This window comes from Rhipicephalus microplus, chromosome X (assembly GCF_043290135.1).
Source record: "Rhipicephalus microplus isolate Deutch F79 chromosome X, USDA_Rmic, whole genome shotgun sequence".
In the NCBI taxonomy this organism is placed as follows: Eukaryota; Metazoa; Arthropoda; class Arachnida; order Ixodida; family Ixodidae; genus Rhipicephalus; species Rhipicephalus microplus.
This window is the reverse complement of record NC_134710.1, coordinates 219,165-235,268: the sequence shown is the minus strand read 5'-3', so window position 1 is coordinate 235,268 and position 16,104 is coordinate 219,165. Positions and strand designations below refer to the sequence as shown.

General features: G+C 43.1%; 1 protein-coding gene across 11 annotated transcripts in view; it reads right to left on the bottom strand.

The window, feature by feature from the left end:
* LOC119175608 (uncharacterized) overlaps positions 1–16,104 on the bottom strand; it is a 497,980-nt gene that overhangs the window by 481,035 nt on the left and 841 nt on the right. The gene's annotated exons all lie outside the window — the stretch shown is intronic.

The window sequence follows — 16,104 nt, the reverse complement described above, 5'->3', positions numbered from 1 at the left end:
ATGCAAAACGGTTAGACTCTTTTCACAGTGTATACATGTAAGTCGATCAGAGCCTGTCAAAAGGTGTTTATGTGTGGCATAAGTGTGGACCATTCTGAGCCGTGTTGAAGAGACTTCAGTGAATCTGTTGCACTTTTGTGGGATAACTTTCCTCAGTTGGGGTTTTAATAGGTGGAGTGTTGTCGATCTGTTTGTCCCATTCATCTTGCCAGTAGTTGTGTAATACTCTACGTACAACTGGTTTTATATCCACACCTGGAACAGTGGTTACATCTATGGCTTGCCGATCAGCTGCTTCTCGTGCATTCTTGTCTGCTATTTCATTGCCCACAAGCCCACAATGACCTGGCATCCAGCAAATAATAGAAAGTTTTAGGTTATAGACTGCATATATTTCACTAAGGAGCTTGTTGAAAGTGAGGTTCTTGCTGTACTTGCCACAAGATAGGGCCGTGGCAACACTTAAAGAATCCGTGTATACTATAGACTTTGGTATCTTGTGTTGTATATAATTTGTATTATAAGCAGGATACCATAGGCTTCCGCTGTGAAAATGCTGGTATGTGTATGCATGGTTCTGTGTCCGAAAAGTTTTGTCCGTAGGCTGCACAGGATACAGATGTTCGAGACTGAGCCATCAGAGCAGAATGCGGCTGAAGAATATTTGTCTTGAGACATTTTAACTTCAGCTGTTTTACATGCTGGATGAAGGTGAGTTTGGCATCAAAAATTACACCGAGAAATTTTTGTTCTTTCGCATTGACTAAGTTTTGTCCATTCATTGGTATGCAGGGGTCGGGATGTACACCTCTTCATCTGTAGAAAAGCACACTAGTGCTTTTGTCAGTGTTGAACTTAAAACCATTCTCATCAGCCCATCCACATAAACAGAGTATGATAACGCAGGAGGAATAACAGAGCGAAGAGAGTTCATTTTACCTATAAAAAGCGTCCAGCTTAATACTCCGCCCTGTGGCACTCCATTTTCTTGAAAAAATGTGCGTAATAACCCACTGCCTATTCTTACTCGAAACTTCCTTTCGGACAGGTAATCTCTTAAGATGGTAATCAACCTACCGCATATTCTAAAGGACGATAAATTTTGCAGTATTCCATATCGCCAGGCAGTATCGTAGGCCTTCTCAAGATCAAAGAAAACAAAGACAGTATTGGTTGTGTACAAATGCGTCACGTATATATGACTAAAGGAGGACAAGATTGTCAGTTGTGGATCTAGCTGTAGAGAAGCCAGACTGGCGCGAGTCCAATATACCATTGTATTCTAAGTAATAGACCAAACGGCAGTTAATCATTTTTTCAAACACTTTAAGCAGGTAGCTTGTGAGTGCAATAGCTCTGTAACTATTTATGGAAGAGGCATCTTTGCCCTGTTTAAGGATTGATAGGACTATTGCCTCTTTCCAAGCAGACGGTATTTTGCCAGTATTGAAAATCTTGTTGTAAAGCGATAAAACGCATTTTACGATTTCATCAGGAATATTTCTGATCATTTCATAGGTAATTGTATCAGAACCAGGGGCAGAACTTTCACAGGAACCAAGGGAAGCTTCAGTTCATGTAGTGTTAGTGGTTTATTTTAACCTTCTGATACAGGCTTGTTTGGGCGCAGAGATACACTTTCAGCTGTGCTTTTATGACGTAAGAACTTAGAAGTAACATTTTCTGACCTTGATATTTTCTCGAAGTGTTTGCTAAGAGCGTTTGCCTGTTCTTCTATTGCATCACCACAGTCATTTACCAAAGGGAAGAGATGTGGGTCTTGTCCTTTAAGTTTATGCACCCTATTATACACCTTGCTAGTATCTGTGTAGGAGTTTATTGAGGATATGTAGTGTGCCCAGCTTTCCCGTTTGGCTATACAGTGATTACGCCTGCCATTTGCTTTGCAACTTTTGAAGTTTATAAAATTTTCTATTGTTGGGTAGCGAGAAAAAGTCCTCCATGCTTTGTTTTGCTGTTTTTTGGCAATTTCACAGTCCCAATTCCACCATGGCCTTGCGTTGACTTTATTATTGCTAGACTGCGGTATGCACTTTTTAGCACAAATGAGGACACATTCGACGATATAGTTGGCCATCTCTTCTATGTTCAGATGCTCCACCTCGTCGAGACATATTGTGCAGAGCTCTCTAAATTTCACCCAGTTTACACTATGAAAGTTCCATTTCTTAGAGAAAGATGGTCGGTCATCTCGTTGTCTAGTTTCTAGAAGAGTCGGAAAATGGTCACTTCCATATGGATGATTAATAACTTTCCAATCTAGGTCAGGTAGGAGTGACGGTGACCCAATGGCTGAATTTATGGATGAATATGTAGTGTGTGTGGTACTGTAGTATGTTGGCTCTGCCTTATTGAACAAACAGGCTCCAGATGAGAGAAGAAAGTTTTCTATTGCGCGACCTCTCGCATCACATCTGGTATCACCCCACAACAAACTGTGAGCATTAAAAACTTCAATTAAAACATACGGTTCTGGAAGCTCATCAATCAGCTTTTCGAACTCTATTTTATTGAACGGTTCGTCGGGGACTATGTATATCGAGCAGATCAAATGATCGAATAGAATAGGCCGAACAGCCACAACCTCAAGAGAGCTTTGTAGCACAATGTGCTGCAATGCTACACTCCTTTGTGCAATGATTGCCACTCCTCCTGACGAGGAATTGCCACCATTTCTATCTTTACGAAAAACCACGTATTGATTCAAGAAATTCATGTGAGTTGACTTTAGATGAGTTTCTTGAACACAGAACACTTTTGGGTTATAGTCATTTAGCAAGTCTTTGATATCATCTAGGTTATGAAATAGGCCCCTGGCATTCCACTGTAGTATTTCTGCGGTCATATTGAGGAAGGATGTGTGTGTCCTGTGTTCAGATGAACGTGCTAAAAATGTGTGTTAAAGGGAGGTAACCCTTTACGTTACCGACCTTTTTGGCGAAACGGTTATGAGATGTTTCCCTTTCATATTGCGCTCCAAAGAGCACTGATCTTTGGGCGTCGGCGACACTGGAGTTCATCCATCGATTTCCATAGCCTTCTCTGAGGTGCTGGAAGGTCGAGAGCCAGGCACAGAGACTTTCATCTTTGCCCTTGGAATTTGATTCAGCTTTTGGGGCCTGTTGAGCCGAAGCCTGCAGTCCCGCCTTTGATGTTGGTGGCTTGGCAATAGCAGCAGCAACCTGAGGGGCAGACGAAGTGACTACTGGGCCACTATTGGTGACCGCAGTAGACTGCCGAGGCATTTGTGGCACTACTCCCCGTTGCACCACCTCGGCAAAACTCGTGTGATCAAGGTATGAGACGGTTTCTTGCTTCACGAAATGTTATGTTTTCTTTTACTTTTAGTGACATAATCTCTTTTTCAATCTTCTATTTAGGACATGTTCTGGAGTAGGCTGGATGACTTCCATCCCAGTTCACACAATGCGGAGAGGATTCGCAATCGTCGGACTTGTGTTCATTGGAGCTGCATTTAGCAACAGTCTACTTTTCCCGGCAGGTCAGGGATCCGTGCCCGTACCGCTGGCACTTATAACATCGCCAAGAGTTTGGGATGTACGGCCTCATGCGAAGCTTGATGTAGCCTGCATCTAGTGTGGCAGGGGGCACACAGCTGTCAAAGGTTAATATTATGAGCTTAGTGCAGATCTGGGGATCTGGCGCCGACATGTCTGCCGGAAACTTACGTCAAGTATTTCTTCAGTTGATGCAGATGACAGCGATTGCCCAGGACGCCACAGCATCAGTGGTGTGTCCGGCTCTGCCGGACATTTCTGTGATGCATGACTTCTTCATTGAACTTCCTTGCCTTCCTGCGGTCCGAATGCCACTCGACATGACGGCGCTGCCAGCGGTATCAACGTTCGGTTGCGAGCGGATATGCAGCTGGCAACGCTGGAAGCACCGTGACAGCGAAGCACTACAAAAGCACACCCACCATTCAACCACTTTGGGATCTGACGCCGACATGGCTGACGGAAACTTACGTCGAGTATTTCTTCAGGTTAGTTACTTTTACCTCCCTGTATACGGTAGGCCATTTAAGAAATCGGCGCCAGATCCCACTGCTGTTCTTTGTTCGATGCTTTGCTACCTATCGGCCTTGCACGCGAATGCTGTCGCGTGTGGTCATATGATGAAAACGATTTTGCTGTTATCTGGGGATATAGAGCAAAACCCAGGCCCTCTAACACCGCAACAGGAAAAGCAGATGTTCGACACCATCATGGCATTACCTTCAATGCAGATCTCTCAGTCTGCCATTCTTGATGAACTTAGTTCTATCCGAGCTAACCACGGAGCATTTCAACAAAAATTAATAGAAGAAATACATTCAGTGCGAAAAGAGCAACAGGTGCTTGAGCAGCGAGTGGCAGATGTAAATGATAGATTAACGCGTGTGGAAAATAACACCCCCCTAAGTAACACGGGCAAAAAGAACTTGAGCAACTTGCAGCTCAATGTGGAGTGCTTGCGCGTGCATGTCAGGCTATGAAAGATCGTCAGGACGACCTTGAAAGTAGGGATCGTCGAAATAACCTGGTATTTTATGGTTTCCCAGATGATGAGAATGAAACGTGGGCACAATCAGAGGAAAAAGTTATTTCTTTTTGTTCTAGTGACTTACAGCTCATAATTTCCCCTGACAATTGAACGAAGTCACAGATTCGGCCGATATTCAGCGGCGAGGAAAAGGCCCATCATAGTAAAGTTTCTATCTTTTAAAGAAAAAGAAAGTGTGCTAAAGTCTTCTGGCAAGCTAAAGCGAACCAACTTTGGAATCAGTGAAGACTATTCACCCAAAGTCAGGCTAGAGAGGCAAAAATTGATACAATACGCTAAAGGAAAGGGTGGTGATATTAAGCTTCGTTTCAATAAGTTATTCATGAATGACCAAATATTCTTGTACGACAGTGCTGAAGATAAAGTTGTGCCTAGTCGTAGATAGCAATCACCTCGAAATGCAGTTTTACTGACAAAAGAATTGAGAAAAAATGAACTAACGTGCATCGTAGTTAACTGTCACAGTTTGAAAAACAAAAGAACAAAATTTCTTTCGTTTTAGACATGACTGAACCACACATAGTTTTTGGCACGGAATCTTGGCTCAATACCACCATCGCAGATCATGAATTCTTTCCGTCGACCTATGCAGTATACCGAAGGGACCGCACGGTGCACGGTGGTGGTGTATTTCTAATGATCTATAACAGTATCAGTAGCGTTCGTACTCATGGTGCTAGTGACTTGTGTGAATCTGTGTGGTGTAAGGTTATGCTGAGCGGTGGCTCAACTGTGGCTGTTGGTTCCTTCTACAGGCCCCCTAGTAACACAGCACCCCAGCCTTTATTTACGTTAAGCAATATTTTCTCAACCCTAAATACAACATACATAATGGTTGCCGGTGATTTTAACCTACCCGATGTTGCATGGTCCTCATTCAAACCGATAATTCACAGTGAGTCACTGCTACATAGAGCTATTCAAGAAATCGTGAATGCCCATCAGTTATACCAGCTTGTGACAGCCCCCACGAGGGTGTGCAGTACTAGTGCAAACGTATTAGACCTGTTTTTTTGCAATGATCAAACGCTTGCTTCCTCTGTTGTTACAGTACCATGTATTAGTGATCATGACATCCTTGTTAAAATGTGCTTAGCTGTAGCTCAATAACGAGCTTCGGGGCCCAGAAAGGTGTTTTTATATGAAAAAGGAGACTACGCTTCCATTTCAACAAAACTAGACGCTTATTTACCCGAGTTTCAAGAACTATGCTTGTGTTTTGACGTGAATCGCTTGTGGAATGAGCTGAAAACAAAACTGTTATCTCTAACTCAAACGTTTGTACCATCGCGAGTCATATCAGCCATAACAACGAAATGATAAACCATGGCTAAATAAGGAACTCCGAGTGCTCATAAACAGAAGAGAACGTCTCTATCACAAATATTGTCCCACGTCAGACCTTAAACATACAGACAGATGAAACTACTTGGTAAGAAGATAACCAAAGATTTGAGGAAAGCAGAGAGATCATACTTGAGTGATCTGAGTATTAAGGTGAAAACTAACCCAAAACTCGTCTGGAAATACGTTAAAAGAAAGACGAAGGTTCCTGGTGGCATTCCTGAAATAAACGATGGTACTAAATACTTGTCGGATAGTACAAGTAAAGCTGAATGCTTTAACCGGTACTTTCAGTCTGTGTTTTCGGTTTCGTCAGCGGTTCAAACTACAATGTGCAACACAGTGACGTTATCGGAAATGGCGGAGTTTGACATTTCAGAACGAGGTGTTGCATCTCTTTTAAAAAAACCTTAGTGCGAACTCGGCATCAGGGCCAGATCAAATCTCAAACTTCATTTTAAAGAACTGTGCCCTTTCAATAAGCCCATTTCTTACAGCTGTGTTCAGAAATGCTTTATTGCAGGGTGCATTACCTGATGACTGGAAACGAGCAAATGTAATTCCTATTTTGAAGAGAGGTGACAAGTCAGGTACTTGCAACTGTGCCCTTTCAATAAGCCCATTTCTTACAGCTGTGTTTAGAAATTCTTTATTCCAGGGTGCATTACCTGATGACTGGAAACGAGCAAATGTAATTCCTATTTTGAAGAGCGGTGACAAGTCAGGTACTTGCAACTGTCGGCCCATTTCATTAGCGTGTGTGTCCTGTAAGACACTTGGGCATATTATATACTCGAACTTGGCAAAGCATCTTCAGACTAAGAATTTTTTCTGTCCAACACAGCACGGTTTCCGGAAAGAGTTTTCCTGCGATACGCAACTCGTAGAATTTACACATGACATCACCGCAACGTTAAATTCCGGTAGCCAAATTGATTGCATTTTTTTAGACTTTAGCAAGGCTTTTGACACTGTTACACTCTCGCTCTTTTTACTGAAATTATCATGTCTCAATATATCTGCTAACACACTGGCATGGCTACAAAGCTTATCTCTCATGCAGGAAACAATGCACCATCATCGATAGCGCGTCGTCGTCACATGTAGACGTCATTTCAGGAGTGCCACAAGGCTCCGTCCTGGGGCCGCTTCTCTTTTTGATTTATATAAATGATCTTGCTGTATAAATGATCTTGCTGAATGCGTGGACAGTCAAGTGAGGTTGTACGCAGATGACCGCTTCATATATCGTGAAATTAAGTTCACTCAAGATTTCGAACAACTGCAGAAAGACCTTGACTCGGAAATAGTATGGTGCAGTACGTGGAAAATGCAGCTTAACGTGTCAAAGTGCTGTGTCGTTAGGTTTACCAAGAAAAAGCAGCCTTTTATCAGAAATTACTTCATGGAAAGGATACCATTATCCATGGTAAATGAATATAAATATCCATCGTGAACTTTCTTACAGCGCAACACCAGAAAAAATACAGGACAGGGAAGGAGTAGAACAGAAAGAAAAGACGGCGCTGACTCACAACTGTTGTTTATTAGAAAAAACGGGGTGAAAAATATTGGCAATATATATAGGTCCCGGCAGCCTACACCACAACATGCGCAGAATACGAGGTGCACCGAGGTAGCGTTATCACACTCATGGCAATAAACATGCTTGGCCTAAATAACTTAATTCTTTTTCATGCAGTGTGACGGATGGTTCACTAACGCACTTGCTACCCCTAATCTTTATATGATATGCCTCAGGGATTTCTCTAGTTATCTGGTTAGGATGCTTGAAGATGATGGTGGTTCTCTCAAAAATGGGACGACAACCGCATGACCTGCAATGTTCCGGCAGATGAAGTCGCCGGAACATTAATTTTTATATTACTGTTTTTTTATTATTTTGATGGCTGACTCCAATGACTTATAAAAAGAACAAGCGTGCTGTGTCAATGAAGGCGTGTTTTCTTTGGCATTGTAACCCATCTGCTCCAGCGCCTTTACTTCCTTAAGCACCCCTTTCTAGGTGACATAAAAAATTGTAGTTAACTCAACAAGTTCTTGCGTGCCCAATGAAAAGCGTTCTACCATGATGATTTTCAAATTGGTTCGCTACGAGCCACAAAAACATGATGCGAAGAGACAAGCTTGAATCCCTTGACTTTTGCCCCATTTAGCCAATCCGAGCTTAATTCCTTCCCTGCTTTCTTCTGTATCAGGGCTGAATGATCACATGATGCATAGGCACCAAGAACATCATGCATAAGCAAGGTCACGCAGGTATGACGTGCCCCAGCCTACTCGTGCACATACGCCATCAATGTGTCATTTTGGCGTTCTCTGTTGTGTATTACCCATTTTCGTGGGATGCACCAGTCAGTGCACGTACATTTGGAGAGGCTGGCATAGATCATGTATCGTGACTATGATACATGACGTCGCTCTGCTAGAACTGTGGCCAGAGACGATGCACCAAACACAAGCTAAGCGTTGCCAGGGTTGGCGAAGGCACAATGGAGCAACTACGAGAAGACTAACGCAAGCGAGATGTGGTAGCAGTAGTAGTAGTAGTGGTGGTAGTACGTGTGGTTTTACATGAAAAAACCACAACATGATTATGAGGGATGGCGTAGTTGAGGTACGACCGCTGGATGAAGGAGCGCACAGGTGCGGCCCGTCGCGTGCTCCGAAACCAGCGTGACAGGTCTAGTTCCCGAACCACCACTGCGGCACTACCGGGGGTGGACAGTTTTCAAGAGCGCCCATAGATTCGCATTCGCGGCGCGCTTGTGGTAGTTACAATTGAGCGTGTGCATCTTCGTGAGACCGCGAAATCTTTTTTTAATAACTGTCTGCCATGTGCGCACCAGCTAATTACCGACCTTGTTTTTAGATACCTGCAGCCCTTGCAAATTTTTGGTATTGTCTTACCCGATATGGAACCTTGCACACCGATCAGTTTTCGCGGAAGTAAGAATTGCGAGCACATTTTACTCGGATGCTACAAGATCACAACCAACAGATCTGGAAGAGCTACACCTTTCTAATGCATCTAAATTGATTGTAGTAACTGTATGTCGCTTCAGAAGACATTGCTACCGATTTAATCATTTTAATTAGAATAAGTAACTTCAGCAATTGCAGTTACCACTGTTCCTTTAATACAAAATAAGATAGACTTTTTACTTCCTCCAAACACGTCTATAGTATTCATACAACACAGTATCAGATGCACCAGCCACGAAATATACTTAGCATGTCTGCAATCTCATAACAGTGGGCTCGAGCCTCTTTGAAATTTCAGTGACTGTAACTTCAATTTTGGCAATTGAGCGAGCAGTTATGAAGTGAATAATATGAAAACTGTTAGACAAAAAGAGAGACGAAACGCTGCAAAACGCAAACACAACTGCTTGCGTTCCTGCGCTTTTGAATGTTTTCGTACTCTTTTTGTCCCAACGTTCTTATGATAATGCAACTAATTCAACAGTGAACACATAGTCGGAACAAGATGCATGAAAATATTTTATTTATTATCAATTTAGGGCTGATCCTGACATTTTATCATTTTTTACTTCGTTAGACCTTTGCATAATAAAACAACTTGATAATTGCTCCAGCTTGTGCGCCCAGCTTTTGGATTCTGTGTCTATCGACAGTAAAACCATCCGTTCGGCCTTTTCATGTTAGCCTCTCCACGTGCACTGGCGAATCCGGATAGCACTCCAACGCGCTTTTCTTCTAGCAGTCTCCGTCATGCGGTTCAGTCATCCATTACTATTACTGTTTATTTGTTCTACTATGTATTGTCAACAAATTGGCTACTGTGCTCGCTCAAATGTAGGCACGTCACGTGCACTCGACTGCCCTACAGCAGCGGTGGTTTTGCGATCTGTAAACATAATAAAAACGTGAATGTGGTTGTCACTTGACCCGGCCACATATATATACACTTCTTTCCCCTATATATATATATATATATATATATGTATATATATATATATATATATATATAGTGTAGAAGTGTGTGTGTGTTGCCCTGCCTAGTAAAAACTATCAAGAAATTTTAATGTCACTTCTAATGATGTATACTTCGCAGCCTCTTTAATAAATTTACGAGGAGCATGTCACTATGTTTCTAGAAACCACTTTTATTCAATGTTAGAAGCCTAATTACTTTTCGGCACGCTAGCGTGTACCGGATAACATGAAAAATATTCAAATGATTTTTTTTGTTACGCTTTGAGCATATAAAAACTATGAGCGTCTATTGTCAGGTGTTCAAAACATTAATTGTCAAGCATTCCGGCTGACAAAACACGAAAGTGCTGAATAAAGGTCACGAAAATCAAAATATGTTAGCTTAAGACATCTTCATAAATCGAACAACGACTTTGTCACGCATTCAGTGCTATGCCTACGCATTCAGTGCCACTCGCATTGTAGATATTTCTTTCAGCCTCAAAGCAAAAAGCTGGTTCTGAAAAAAAAAAGTCAAGTGCTTGGCACACACAGGAAAATTAATTGGCTTTATTATATAGATATCGCCTTGTAGTCTACTAAATATGCGATATATCATCGCTGCGATGAACGAGATTAAAAATACACGCTGATTAAAACAACTGAGTGGGTCACTATTGTGACAAACACCAGCCAATTTGCTGCGGCTGCTGCCCCGAGGGAGCTGCCGCCATTCATTTTTCCGTCCCTCCCGTCCTCCCTCCCCCCCCCCCCCCCCCGTCGCGCTGCAGCGGCAGCAACTGACCCTACGGCTGACACACGCTCTCCCATAGAAAGCCGCTCGACGCACCAGGCCGTACCGTGCTCTCTTTCATCCAGCGGCTGTGGTTGAGGTCTCCGAAAATTTTGGCCATCTGGTGTTGTTTAATGTGCATTGACATCGCGCAGAACGCGAGCATCTACCTTCCCCCTCCACCTAGATGCGACCGCCACGGCCGGAATTGAACCCGCGACACTCGCGTCAACAGCGGAGCACACTAACCACTGGTCCAGCGAGGAGAACGCGAAACGAAGGCCAATTAGTGTATAGCATCTCGTGGCCATTGAAAACAAAAATACAAAAATAACAAGCTGGCATTCCGTTAGGATGTTCCATTATTTTTTTTCTCAGCTTCCATTCATTATACTCATTCTGAAAAATCAGTGCAAAGACACACGGAAAAGAAAACTAGAGACAAAGAGTGCTGCCTTTCTTTTCCCTTTGTCATCACACTTTCCTTTCAAAATTATACGAAGCAGCTAGCCCAAACCGAAGTACTCCTTATTCATGCTACACAACAGAACACACAAATTACATATGCCAACTAGAATAATGTCATGTACAACGCTTTTAATGAGGCAACGTTTAAAATGCAGGATATAATCAGGTGACGGAGCATTTTCCATCTGTTTTTCTAGATATAACTAGCATTTAACCAAGTTCTAATGACAAGTAAACCGATGTCAACGTTGTCAAACCGAGTAGACTTGGCATCCTTCCCTTCTGTGGTATCAGTGGCCTGGTTATTAGCTCCTGCGCGGCTCTCCCCAGCCACGACGAAACCAGGAATGTGTTGACTGGACGGTGGACACGACTCGCAATGCTAGACGATAAAACGAAGGCCGTAATCTGCAAATTGCGCAAGAAATGCATGGCTATGTTCAGCCGTTTGTGTCTTTGTGCTATCCCAAACAATATTTTTTTTTTTTGCTTCTTTTGATTGATATGTGGGATTTAATGTCCCAAAACATCCATATGATTACGAGAAATGCTGTAGTGGAGGGCTTCGGAAATTTAGACCACCTGGGGTTCTTTAACGTGCACCAAAATCTGAGCACACGGGCCTACAACATTTCTGCCTCCATCGCAAGTGCAGCTGCCACAGCCGGGACTCGATCCCGCGACCTGCGAGTCAGCAGCAGAGTACCTTAGCCACTAGACCACCGACCACCACAGCGGGGCTTTTTTGCTTCTTGTCATACAGACAAGTTATCGAGGTCTTTGTTTGAAATTATTCCAATTTTTTAAGAAAATTATTGTGCCTATAATTATAATTTTGAAGCCTTAAAACATTGTTTTACCTGCCCGTCTTTGGCCCCAAAAACAATTCTTAGTTCCTAGAAATCCAGCTTCTAGTCTTAAGCCTTTTTAATATCGAGGAAGAAAGTATTGTTTATGGACGAAATCATCTCAGATATGTGGCTAAATACGTACCAGGTGGTCGGTGGTGAATGTACCCTCTCAAAACCTGCACCGGAATTGGTTGAGCATATTGTTTCGTTCAAGAAAATGTATAAGTCGGAAGTGTATCATCTTTTCGAAGCATATACATAGGCAGATGGTAAGAGCGATGAGCTTATAACTCGAAACAGAGGAACAGTCCGTGCCCAGTTTCAAAATGGGAATAACAATAGCCTCTTTCCAAGAAGTAGGGATCGTGCCAGGAAACTAGATAACATAATTTACATAGGCAGATGGTTAGAGCGATGAGCTTATAACTCGAAACAGCGGAACAGTCCGTGCCCAGTTTCAAAATGGGAATAACAATAGCCTCTTTCCAAGAAGTAGGGATCGTGCCAGGAAACTAAATAACATTATACAGGAAAGGTAAGGTTTTTTTGCATTTCGTGGGGCATATTTTCCAACTATTCATACACCACAGCATCGAAACCTCGCACGAAATTACTGCAGCAGTTTAGTGATGTTTGTAGCTCAGCTAAGCTTACACGTTGGTTTTATGCCTCGTATTTTGTACATTTGTGTTCTAGTTCCTGTTTTTCTATTCTTTTGTATCTTTGGAACGCTTCAGTATAGAGCGACAAGCTGGACACCTGCTCAAAGTGTGCATTGAAGAAGTTGCCTGATTTTTCAAGCTGTCGCCTTGTGTGTTTACAAGAGGGAGTGAATATGTATGCCTTCCTGATACCTCACTAGCCATGTTCCATACTTCAGCATCATGTGTGTATGAATTGATGCCCGATAAAAACTCGTGCGAACTTTGCACTCTCGCTTGTCGATGCGTCATCCTGCCTTGGGACTTAACATTTATAAATTTGTAAGATTGTCAGCTATCAGCAGGTCCCAAAGCAACTCCATAGTTTGTTTGCTGTTTGCATGCATTTTTGCACTCTGTTTCCCCATGGGACACGTCGTTAGCTGGGCAGTTTAGAGGTTTGTGGGATGCATTGAATTGCAGCGTCTGCTAAAGCACTGTACAGCTGCATCTATGCTTAAACATAATATGTCAGTCCAACGAGTAATCTTATGAAACTGTTCCCAATCGGCTTTGTCTGTGAGCCATTTAGAAGCCTAGGACATTCATTTGATAGCAGTGAGCTCAGAACTATAGGAAGTGCTCACTTCCAAATTGATTAACAATTAATTTGTGTTTGAGTAGGGGTAGAAGCGATAGAGATACAATGCTGAGGTATATGGAAGAGTAGATTTTGTTGAAGAGGCTGTTGGCTCTTTACTATTCAATAGACACGTGCCAGATGAAATGAGGAACTGCTCTATTAGGCGACCACGTGTGTCGCAATGAGAATCGCCCCATGCACCATTATGTGCATTCATGTCCCCAAGGATGAGATAAGATTAAGGTAATTCATCTATTAAGAACTGATTGATTGATTTGTGGGGTTTAACGTCCCAAAACCACCATGTGATTATGAGAGACGCCGTAGTGGAGGGCCCCGGAAATTTCGACCACTTGGGATTCTTTAACGTGCACCCAAATCTGAGCACACGGGCCTACAACATTTCCGCCTCCATCGGAAATGCAGCCGCCGCAGCCGGGATTCGAACCCGCGACCTGCGGGTCAGCAGCCGAGTACCTTAGCCACTAGACCACCGCGGCGGGGCATCTATTAAGAACTGGAATTCATGTTTTTCAAGACTCTGGAGTGGAGGTATGTAGAGAGAGCAAATGACGAGTTTGTTCAGAACTGCTCAAATAGCCTCAGCTGCCTCAAGGTGCGTTTGTAGTGGTAGATGAGTACATGCTACTCTGCGACTATGATGGCCGTGCCACCATATGACACCACAGCATCATCTTGGTGCTTGCGGTATATGGATAGGAATGTAGAAAATTGGCGTTTTTGGATTTAAGTGTTTCTTGTACACACAGCACTTAAGGTGAATGTTTGTGCCATCATAGAGGTTTTCAAGCAGTCCTTTTGCCCAACTCGTATTTCCATATTGAAAGAAAAGAAGAGCTATGTGGACGAAAAAGAAGTGACTGCTGTTTAAGTGGTAGCTTAGGCAGCAAGGCCTTCTTTGGGCCCTATTGTCTGTTTCTTAGTTTTCCTTGTGCACCCCAGGGAGCTACACTGCTCTTCCGGAATCATAGGTGCCAGATTTGTGTCTATTGCCTCTTGTGAGACACTTGATGCCCAAGTACGCAAGATGCTGTTTTTTTATCCTTGCTTGGAGGGACAGGGTCGTGAGACCTTGTGATCCTTAAGTCTCTTGGACATGGAACTTTGTAGGTGGAGCGGACTTGGCTGCTGATGATGACGGGATGTCTGACAGTTACTCTGCAAATGACATTTTAAACAATTGTTTCTTCTAGGAATAATCCTGGCCTGAATTATAGCTGTTGTTTTCAAGGGAAAATTTGACTTTACATTAAGGCACACAGCATTATGCTGAAGTTCCCCACTATTTGCTCACTATGGCGAAATGTGACAAACCAGCGGCACGTAGAAACATAAGTTGTGGAAAGACTACATGAATAATGTAGCAATTACTTAATTTGCAAAGAGTGTATATATAATGCTTTTAGATGGCCACGTACAAAACCTACGGAATGTGCAAGAGTTTGCCACCTCTTCAATAAGGCACTCAAGATGCTTCACAGCAACCACACAAGCTGCAATGTTTCCAATAAATAGAGCCAACCTTCAGCACCAAGCTTCTCCGCTTGTATGCACCACAGCCTCATAAGGTTCCATTAGTACGAAGGCCCGCTGCAGACCGCTACCCGACAGTTTCTTAAGGGACACGCGTGCCCCATCAGATAACTGGCTCTCGCTAGAATCCACTGACGACTGCCGTTATTTAACCGGCTGCATTATTAAAGATGATAGTCTTTCTTGGGGACCTTCGAAACGAATTTTGATATGTCTGTCTGTACATTTGTGTGTTTGTCCACTTTTAACAGCATCGGGTACTTGAAACGGCTGACCCCATCTGCAGTGCCCACCAATGCTGCTCAAGGTTCAGCGTTCATACTTGTGCAATTGTCAATCAAAAAGCAATCATTGCGCATGTCTGGGGCTCCATAACAACACGTATATATTCTGCATGTGCGTCTTTTACAAGAGAAAGCATACATAAGTAATTTTAAGGACCGTAGCGCTTATCACGCTGCACTGACCATGCTACGCTTGCATGAAAAGGTGAGTACTCCTTTCCAACGCTTTGCTAAGACGAGACCGTGGTGACACCTACCCGTCGCCTTGCGTTATACATCTTATCACCCGAGATGGACGCGCACATCCACCTCAGAGCAACGCGCTTTTTTTTCTAAGAAAACTGCCAGATGGCGCTTATGTCTCACGTGAAGGAAACGGAGACTGACATGTGGAGAATGGGCATGATTAAGGAGTCCGCACTAGAGATCTATCGAACTTTTAAGCAGGAAATTGCCAAAAAAAGGATCTATGATAATACTCGGGGTAGTTTTCTACTGTTTGAGGCCAGGACGGGAGTACTGCGAACCAAGACATATCAGGCCAAATACGAAGGGGTAGACACAGTATGCAGTGTGTGTGGAGAGGAAGAAGAAACTGCCGAACACTTGATAATGTTCTGTAAAGGGCTTCACCCTATAGTTCAGGATGATGGCGCAGAGTTTTTCAAAGCACTGGGGTTTAGGGACTTGGAGGGCAAAATAGACTTTAAGTGGGTAGACTTACCTAGAAGGAGGTTATCTGATTGGTGGCTAAAGTCAAGGCACGAGTGAAAATTAAACCCTTCACTGCAAAGTACGAATCCTCAAACTCACTCTTTAAAGAAAAAAAAAATAAATCTAGTTAAATCTAGTTTTTGGTTCATTAAGTATTACGGCTTGGTGGCGCTAGCCACCACCCGATCTAAAGGGTAGAGCCATATCCATCCATCCATCCATCCATGTCGCGACTTGATGCGCTCGTTCGCTTCCGCTGCACGCT